Source organism: Onychomys torridus, chromosome 8, assembly GCF_903995425.1.
Source record: "Onychomys torridus chromosome 8, mOncTor1.1, whole genome shotgun sequence".
Lineage (NCBI taxonomy): Eukaryota > Metazoa > Chordata > Mammalia > Rodentia > Cricetidae > Onychomys > Onychomys torridus.
In genome coordinates this window covers 23,626,504-23,635,939 of record NC_050450.1, presented here as the reverse complement: position 1 = coordinate 23,635,939, position 9,436 = coordinate 23,626,504, and positions in this window count along the sequence as shown.

The window sequence follows — 9,436 nt, the reverse complement described above, 5'->3', positions numbered from 1 at the left end:
GCCCAGGCCTCTTCATGGTAAGGGATAGGCCCAGGCTCACATCCTCTTCTTGTAAGGGCCCAGGCCTTTTCAGTCTCAGGGGTAGGCCCAGGCCCTCATCTCTTCCTGTTGGGCCCAAGCCTCTAAGGGTCTTGGGTAGCCCCAGGCCCTCTTCTTCTTGGGCCCAGGCTTCTTCAGGGTAAGGATTTGGCCCAGGCCCTCATCTCTTCTTGTAAGGGCCCAGGCCTTCTCAGTCTCTGGGATAGGCCCAGGCCCACATCTCTTCTTGTAAGGGCCCAGGCCTCTTCATGGTAAGGGATAGGCCGAGACCCATCTCTTCTTAGAACAGCCCAGGCCGTTTCATTCTCAGGGATAGGCCCAGGCCCACATCTCTACTTCTAAGGGCCTAGGCAGATTCAAGGACAGGGTTAGGCCCAGGCTCTCATTTCTTCTTTTTGGTCTTAGCCTCTCAGGGTCAGGGGTAGGCCCAGGCCCACATCTCTTCTTAAAGGGCCCAGGCCTCTTCATGGTAATGAAGAGGCCAAGGCCCACATGTCTTCTTGAAGGGCCCAGGCCTCTTCATGGTAAGGGATAGGCCCAGGCCCACATCTCTTCTTCAAGGGCCCAGGCCTCTTCATGATAATGGAGAGGTCCAGGTCCACATCAGTTCTTGTACGGGCCCAGGCCTCTTCAGTCTCAGGGTATGCCTAGCCCCACATCTCTTATTGAAGGGCCCAGGCCTCTTCATGGTAAGGGATAGGCCCAGGCCCACATCTCTTCTTTTAAAGGCCTAGGCCTTTTAATGGGATAGGATAGTGCCAGGCTCACATCTCTTCTTATAAGGGCCCAGGCCTCTTCAGTCTCAGGGTAGGCCCAGGCCCACATCTCTTCTTGAAGGGCCCAGGCCTCTTTATGGTAAGGGATAGGCCCAGGCTCACAACTCTTCTTGTTCGGGCCTATGCATTTTCAGTGTCAGGGGTAGGCCCAGGCCCTCATCTATTCCTGTCGGGCACAGGCCTCTAAGGGTCTTGGGTATGCCCAGGCCCTCATCTCTTCTTGTTGGGCCCAGGCCTCTTCAGTGTCACTGAGAGGCCCGGGCCTCCATCTCTTATTGTTTGGACCCAAACATCTTCAGGCGAGGCAATGGCCCAGGCCTGTTCCGGGTCAGCTGCAGTCCCAGGCCCACATCTCTTCATCTAAGGGCCCGGACCTTTTAATGGTATAGGATAGGGCCAGGCTCACATCTCTTCTCGTAGGAGCCCAGGCCACTTCATGGTAAGGGATAGGCCCAGGCCCACATCTCTTCTTGAAGGGCCCAGGCCTCTTCATGATAATGGAGAGGCCCAGGCCCACATCAGTTCTTGTAAGGGCCCAGGCCTCTTCAGTCTCAGGGTATGCCCAGGCCCACATCTCTTTTTCAAGGGCACAGGCCTCTTCATGGTAAGGGATAGGCCCAGGCCCACATCTCTTCTTGTAAGGGCCCAGGCCTTCTCAGTCTCAGGGGAAGACCCAGGCCCACATCTCTTCCTGTAAGGCCCAGTCCTATTCAGGGTCAAGGGTACACCCAATACTACATCTGTTCTTGTTGGGCCCAGGCCTCTTCAGAGTCTTGGTAGGCCCAGGCCCACATCTCTTCTTTTATGGACCCAAACATCTTCAGTCCCAGGGATTGCTACAGGCCTCTTCAGCTTTGGGGGCAGGCCCAGTCCCATGCCTTCCGTTTATGGCCAATGCTTCTTCAGGTTCAGGGATAGGGCTAGGCCCACATGTCTTGTTGGGCCCAGCCCTCTTCAGGATCCTGGTAGGCCCAGGCTCACATCTCTTCCTTTTAGTGTTCTGGCCTCTTTAGACTCAGGGCTAGGCCCATGCCCACATCTCTTCATGTTGGACCCAGGCCTATTCAGGGTCAAGGGTACACCCATGCCCACATCTGTTCTTGTTGGGCCCAGGCCTCTTCAGGTTCTTGGTAGGCCCAGGCCCTCATCTCTTCTTGTTGGGCCCAGGCCTCCTCAGGGTCAGGGTAGGCCCAGGCCCTCATCTCATCTTCTTGGGCCCAGGCCTCTTCAGGATCAGGGTAGGCCCAGGCCCACATCTCTTCCATTTATGGCCCAGGCCACTTGAGGTTCAGGGGAAGACCCAGGCCCACATCTCTTCTTTTATGGACCCAAACATCTTCAGGCCCAAGGATTGCTACAGGCGTCTTCAGCTTTAGGGGCAGGCCCAGTCCCACATGTCTTTCCTTTTAGGGCCAATGCCTCTGCAGGTTCACGGATAGGGCTATACCCACATGTCTTCTTTTTGGGCCCAGGCCTCTTTGGGGTCAAGCCTGGCCCAGGCCCACATCTCTTCCTTTTAGTGCCCTAGCCTCTTCGGGTTTGGGGGAAGGCCCAGGCCCACATCTCTTCACATTGGACCCAGGCCTATTCAGGGTCAAGGGTACACCCATGGCCACATCTGTTCTTGTTGGGCCCAGGCCTCTTCAGTGTCTTGGTAGGCCCAGGCCCACATCTCTTCTTGTTGGGCCCAGCTCTCTTCAGGTTCATAGGAAGGCCCAGGCCCACATCTCTTCTTTTTTGGACCCAAACATCTTCAGGCCCAAGGATTGCTATAAGCGTCTTCAGCTTTAGGGGCAGGCCCAGTCCCACATATCTTCCTTTTAGGTCCAATGCCTCTGCAGGTTCAGGGATAGGGCTAGGCCCACATGTCTTCTTGTTGGGCCCAGGCCTCTTCAGGGTCAGGTAGGCCCAGGCCCACATCTCTTCCCGTTGGACCCAGGCCTCTTCAGGTTCGGGGGAAGGCCCAGGCCCACATCTCTTCTTGTTTGGACCCAAACATCTTCAGGCCCAGGGATTGCTACAGGCCTCTTCAGCAATAGGGGCAGGCCCAGTCCCACATGTCTTCCTTTTAGGGCCAATGCCTCTGCAGTTTCAGGGATAGGGCTAGGCCCACATATTTTCTTCTTTTGACCCAAACACTTCAGGCCCAGGAATTGGCCCAGGCCTCTTAAGGTGAAGGGGCAGGCTCTGGTCCACATCTCTAACTTTTACGGCCCAGGCCCCTTCAGCGTCAGGGGTAGGCCCAGCCCCACATCTCTTCTTGTTGGGTCCAGTCCCCTCAGGGTCAGGGTTAGGCCCAGGCCCTCATCTCTTCTTTTTGGTCTTAGCCTCTCAGGGTCAGGGGTAGGCCCAGGCCCACATCTCTTCTTGAAGGGCCCAGGCCTCTTCATTTAAGTGGAGAGGCCCAGGCCCGCATCAGTTCTTGTAAGGACCCAGGCCTTATCAGTCTCTGTGGTAGGCCCAGGCCCACATCTCTTCTTGTAAGGGCCTAGGCCTTTTCAGTCTCAGGGTAGGCCCAGGCCCTCATCTCTTCCTGTTGGGCCCAGGCCTCTAAGGGTCTTCAGTAGGCCCAGGCCCTCATGACTTCTTGTTGGGCCCATGCCTCTTCAGGGTCACTGATAGGCCCAGGCCTCCATCTCTTATTGTTTGGACCCAAACATCTTCAGCCCAGGTAATGGCCCAGGCCTCTTCCGGGACAACGGCAGGCCCAGGCCCACATCTCTTCTTGTAAGGGCCCAGGCCTCTTCTTGGTAAGGGATAGGCCCAGGCTCACAACTCTTCTTATTAGGGCCTACGCCTTTTCACTCTCAGGGGTAGGACCAGGCCCTCATATATTTCTGTTGGGCCCAAGCTTCTAAGGGATTTGGGTAGGCCCAGGCCCTCATCTCTTCTTCTTGGGCCCAGGCCTCTTCAGTGTAAGGCTTTGGCCCAGGCCATCATCTCTTCTTGTAAGGGCCCAGGCCTTCTCAGTCTCAGGGATAGGCGCAGGCCCACATCTCTTCTTGTAAGGGCCCAGGCCTCTTCAGTCTCAGGGGTAGGCCCAGGCCCACATTTCTTCTTGAAGAGCCCGGGGCTCTTTGTGGTAAGGGATAGGCCCAGGCCCTCATCTCTTCTTGTAAGGGCCCAGGCCTATTAATGGTAAGGGATAAGTCCAGGGCCACATCTCTTCTTGTAAGGGCCTAGGCCTTTTCAATCTCAGGGATAGCCACAGGCCCACATCTCTTCTTGTTGGGCCCAGGCCTCTTCAGGTTAGGGGAAAGGCCCAGGCCCACATCTCTTCTTTTATGGACCCAAACATCTTCAGGCCCAAGGATTGCTACAGACATCTTCAGCATTAGGGGCAGGCCCAGTCCCACATGTCTTCCTTTAAGGTCCAATGCCTCTGCAGGTTCAGGGATAGGGCTGGGCGCACATGTCTTCTTGTTGGGCCCAGGCCTCTTCAGGGTCAGGGTAGGCCCAGGCCCACATCTCTTCTTGTTGGGCCCAGGCCTCTTCAGGATCAGGGTAGGCCCAGGCCCACTTCCCTTTTTGTTGGGCCCAGGCCACTTCAGGTTCGGGGAAGGACCAGGCCCACATCATTTCTTGTTTGGACCCAAACATCTTGAGGCCCAAGGATTACTACAGGCCTGTCCAGCGTTAGGGGCTGGCCCAGTCCCACATGTCTTCCTTTCAGGGCCAATACCTCTGCAGGTTCTGTGACAGGGCTAGGCCCACATGTCTTCTTGTTGGGCCCAGGCCTCTTCAGGATCCTGGTAGGCCCAGGCCCACATCTCTTCCTTTTAGTGCCCTGGCCTCATTAGACTCAGGGCTAGGCCCATGCCCACATCTCTTCATGTTGGACCCAGGCCTGTTCAGGGTCAAGGGTACACCCATGCCCACATCTGTTCTTGTTGGGCCCAGGCCTCTTCAGGTTCTTGGTAGGCCCAGGCCCACATCTCTTCTTTTATGGACCCAAACATCTTCAGGCCCAAGGATTGCTACAGGCGTCTTCAGCTTTAGGGGCAGGCCCAGTCCCACATGTCTTCCTTTAAGGTCCAATGCCTCTGCAGGTTCAGGGATAGGGCTAGGCGCACGTCTTGTTGGACCCAGGCCTCTTCGGGGTCAGGCTAGTCCCAGGCCCACATCACTTCTTCTTGGGCCCAGGCCTCTTCATGATCAGGGTAGGCCCAGGCCCACATCTCTTCTTGTAAGGGCCTAGGCCTTTTCAGTCTCAGGGTTAGGCCCAGGCCCCTATCTCTTCATGTCGGGCACAAGCCTCTAAGGGTCTTGGGTAGACGCAGGCCCTCTTCTCTTCTACTTGGGCCCAGGCTTCTTCAGGGTAAGGATTTGGCCCAGGCCCTCATCTCTTCTTGTAAGGGCCCAGGCCTTCTCAGTCTCAGGGATAGGGCCAGGCCCACATCTCTTCTTGTAAGGGCCCAGGCCTCTTCATGGTAAGGGATAGGCCCAGGCCCACATCTCTTCTTGTAAGGGCCCAGGCCTCTTCAGTCTCAGGGTAGGCCCAGGCCCACATCTCTTCTTGAAGGGCCCAGGCCTCTTTATGGTAAGGGATAGGCCCAGGCCCACATCTCTTCTTGTAGGGGCCCAGGCCTCTTCAATCTCAGGGGTAGGCCCAAGCTCACTTCCCTTCTTGTTGGTTCCAGGTATCTTCATGGTAAGGGATAGGCCCAGGCCCACATCTCTTCTTGTATGGGCCCAGGCCTCTTCAGGGTCAGGGGTAGTCCCAGGCCCTCATCTCTTCTTGTTGGGCCTAGGCCACTTCAGGTTCAGAGGAAGGCCCAGGCCCACATCTCATCTTGTTTGGACCCAAACATCTTGAGGCCCAAAGATTGCTACAGGCCTCTTCATCGTTAGGGCCTGGCCCAGTCCCACATGTCTTCCTTTTAGGGCCAGTGCCTCTGCAGGTTCACAGATAGGGCTACACCCACATTTCTTCTTTTTGGGCCCTGGCCTCTTTGGGGTCAGGCTAGGCCCAGGCCCACATCTCTTCTTTTTGGGCCCTGGCCTCTTCAGGATCAGGGTAGGCCCAGGCCCACATCTCTTCCTTTTATGGCCCTGGCCTCTTTGGGTTTCTGGGAAGGCCCATGCCCACATCTCTTCACGTTGGACCCAGGCCTATTCATGGTCAAGGGTACACCCATGGCCACATCTATTCTTGTTGGGCCCAGGCCTCTTCAGGTTCAGAGGAAGGCCCAGGCCCACATCTCTTCTTTTATGGACCCAAACATCTTCAGGCCCAAGGATTGCTATAGGCGTCTTTAGCTTTAGGGGCAGGCCCAGTCCCACATGTCTTCCTTTTAGGGCCAATGCCTCTGCAGGTTCAGGGATAGGGCTAGGCGCACATGTCTTCTTGTTGGGCCCAGGCCTCTTCAGGGTCAGGCTAGGCCCAGGCTCACATCTCTTCTTGTTGGGCCCAGGCCTCTTCAGGATCAGGGTAGGCCCAGGCCCACATCTCTTCCTGTTGGACCCAGGCCTCTTCAGGTTTGGGGGAAGGCCCAGGCCCACATCTCTTCTTGTTTGGACCCAAACATCTTCAGTCCCAGGGATTGCTACAGGCCTCTTCAGCTTTGGGGGCAGGCCCAGTCCCACATCTTCTGTTTATGGCCAATGCTTCTTCAGGTTCAGGGACAGGGCTAGGCCCACATTTCTTCTTTTTGGGCCCAGGCCTCTTCAGGGTCAGGGTAGGCCCAGGCCCACATCTCTTCTTGTTGGGCCCAGGACTCTTCATTGTCAGGAATACTCCAGGCCCACATCTCTTCTTGTTTGGACCCAAACATCTTCAGGCCCAGGGATTGCTATAGGCCTCTTCAGCAATAGGGGCAGGCCCAGTCCCACATGTCTTCCTTTTAGGGCCAATGCCTCTGCAGTTTCAGGGATAGGGCTAGGCCCACATATTTTCTTCTTTTGACCCAAACACTTCAGGCCCAGGAATTGGCCCAGGCCTCTTAAGGTGCAGGGGCAGGCCCTGGTCCACATCTCTAACTTTTACGGCCCAGGCCCCTTCAGCGTCAGGGGTAGGCCCAGCCCCACATCTCTTCTTGTTTGGACCCAAACATCTTCAGGCCCAAGGTTTGGCACAGCCCTCTTCAGGGTAAAGGGCAGCCCCAGGCCCACATCTCTTCTTTTTGGGCCCAGGCCTCTTCAGGGCCAGGGGTAGGCCCAGGACATCTCTCTTCATATTGGGCCTGGGCTAAATAGAGCAATATACTTCTTGGTTAGGAATCAAATCAACACCACATTGCTTTTTGCATTCTGCTTGGCCTTTCAGGCTCAGGCCCACTCATACTCTTTTTTTAAGTGCCCAATGCCTCTAGCATTTGAGCCACTGTGACATGCCTACATATGTTACCATTGAGGGTCTGGCCATCCTCACGTTCAAACATACTAGTTTCTTTACATTTGATGTAGTGGATCATTCTGAGTTCCTGGAGGTCAAAACACACTTTTACATTATTGTTTATATGTGGTCATCATTTCTGACAGAAAAAGATGAAAAAAACAATAAATTGACTTGTGGATAATTATAGAGGATAATATTGGTGTTCTTTTATGACATGTCATTGATCTATCCTCTGGGAAACATGCACAGACACAGACATCTATAGCCTACCATCCAGATAATGTAAATTTACATTATACAAATAGATGAAATATATAGGGAAGAAAGGGAGTCAGAAAAGACCTTGTTGCATAGCCCACTGGCCATGAGGTGGAGACTGCCCATGAACTCCTATGGAATGTGCTTCTAAGTTGTGAGACCCACAAGAGAGTCCCATCAAGACATCATGTGTTAGGTACCAAGATGTCAGGAACCAAACATGAACCATGGAAAGTACTAGCTAGACCAGAGAACAAGTAATAAGCCCCTTCCCAGAGCAGTAACCAGAGGCCCCCAAAGATAAGAGAACATCCCACAGTCAGTGACCTTAGCCGACATCTCGCAGTTGCACGATCTGCCTCACACATCTTGCACCCCTTCCATGTTCTACATGCCCCTTCTCCCTTTCCCTCCTTCCTGCCCCTTTCCCTCTTATGCTATATAAGCCATGTGGAGAGAAATAAAGATTGGCAGCTTGATCAGAATCCTGTCTTGCTGTCTGTCTCTTGTGTCCCCTGTCTCTCATTCGCTCCCACAGGTGGGTCTCCCCCATTGAAACCCTGCTGGCCGGGGCATCTGGCGCCCAACGTAGGCTCAACCCTTGCCTCATCGGGAGTTGAACGTCCTTCTCCAGGAAAGTCCAGACATCTGGTGGAGATTTGAAGCAATCACCCATCGAGACCACCCAACTCTGCGTCCTGGTGATCCGGAGGAGAGCGGGAAGGACCAGGTGAGTCTGAGCTATAGACTTCACCATGGGACAGGGAACTTCTCAGGACTTGTTTGTAAAGGGCGTTAAAGATGCCCTCCAGACACAAGGGATAAGGGTTCATAATAAAAAGACCTCATAAAATTCTGTAGTCACTTAGAGGATTGTTGTAACTGTTTTCCCCAAGAAGGGACGATTAATGAAAATGCTGGGAAAAAAAAGAGAGAGAGAGAGAAGGCAGCCAATAGCTCTGGCAGGGTGTGAGTTGTGCAGTGTGTGGGATGTTTGTGTGTGTGTGTGTGTGTGTGTACGCAGGCGCAGTGAAAGGCGGAGGGGGGAGGGAGCTGGGAGGGCGGAGGTATGAGAGCTGGGGGCGCCTCTCTGCGGCTCCTTCGCCTGGGCAGAAAGAGCCGAGCCAGCCCGAGAGAGCTCCTTTAAAACGGCTCGGTGGCAGTGGCGTTGGTGGCCCGGTCCGAGGTGTCTGGTCGGTGGTGAAATGACTGCTGCTTCTCTTCCCACTGCTCCCTTTACCCTTGCATTGCTTGAAAACCAGAGTGAGGCTTGGCTTACGCCAAATGATTGGTATTTTTTGGCCCATGCTGCCCTGTCTGGGGGAGATTTTGTCTTATGGAAAACTGACTTTTCAGAAAACTGCCGTGAGACGGTCCAGCGCAACGCTGACAACCCTTCCTCAAAACATTGGACCATTAATCAACTTCTTGGCAAAACTCCTTATGACAAAAACGAGGTTCAAGCCACCTTTCCACCCGGCTTATTGGCCCAGATTCAGGTCGCCGGCCTTCAAGCCTGGAAGCGGCTCCCCCAAAAAGGCGCCACTACCACCTCATTGGCCAAAGTGCGTCAGGGACCAGATGAGCCGTATAGTGATTTTATATCCTGTCTCAATAACGCTGCTGAGCGCCTCCTGGGCTCAGGAGAAATTGAGAGTACATTTGTTAAACACCTCGAGCTTGTCAGGAAGTTCTCCGCCCCCACAGAGATAGGGCCCCCCCTTTCTGAGTACGTCTGCCTTTGTGCAGGAGTTGGCTCTGCCCACGCCATCGCTCTGGCTATTGGTGCAGCCCTAAAGTCGATGGGCGCCCAAGTATTGAGATCCCAACAAAGTCATCTTTGCTTCTCCTGTAAACAACCGGGACATTTTTCGCGGGAATGCCCCCAAGCGGATCCCTGCCCCCTCAGGGGGCACAGCCGCAGTGCCCCAGCTCGGCGTCACCACTCGGCCACTACCAACCACCCCATGTGCTAGATGTGGCCATGGTTTTCATTGGGCGAGGGAATGTAAATCTAAAACCCATG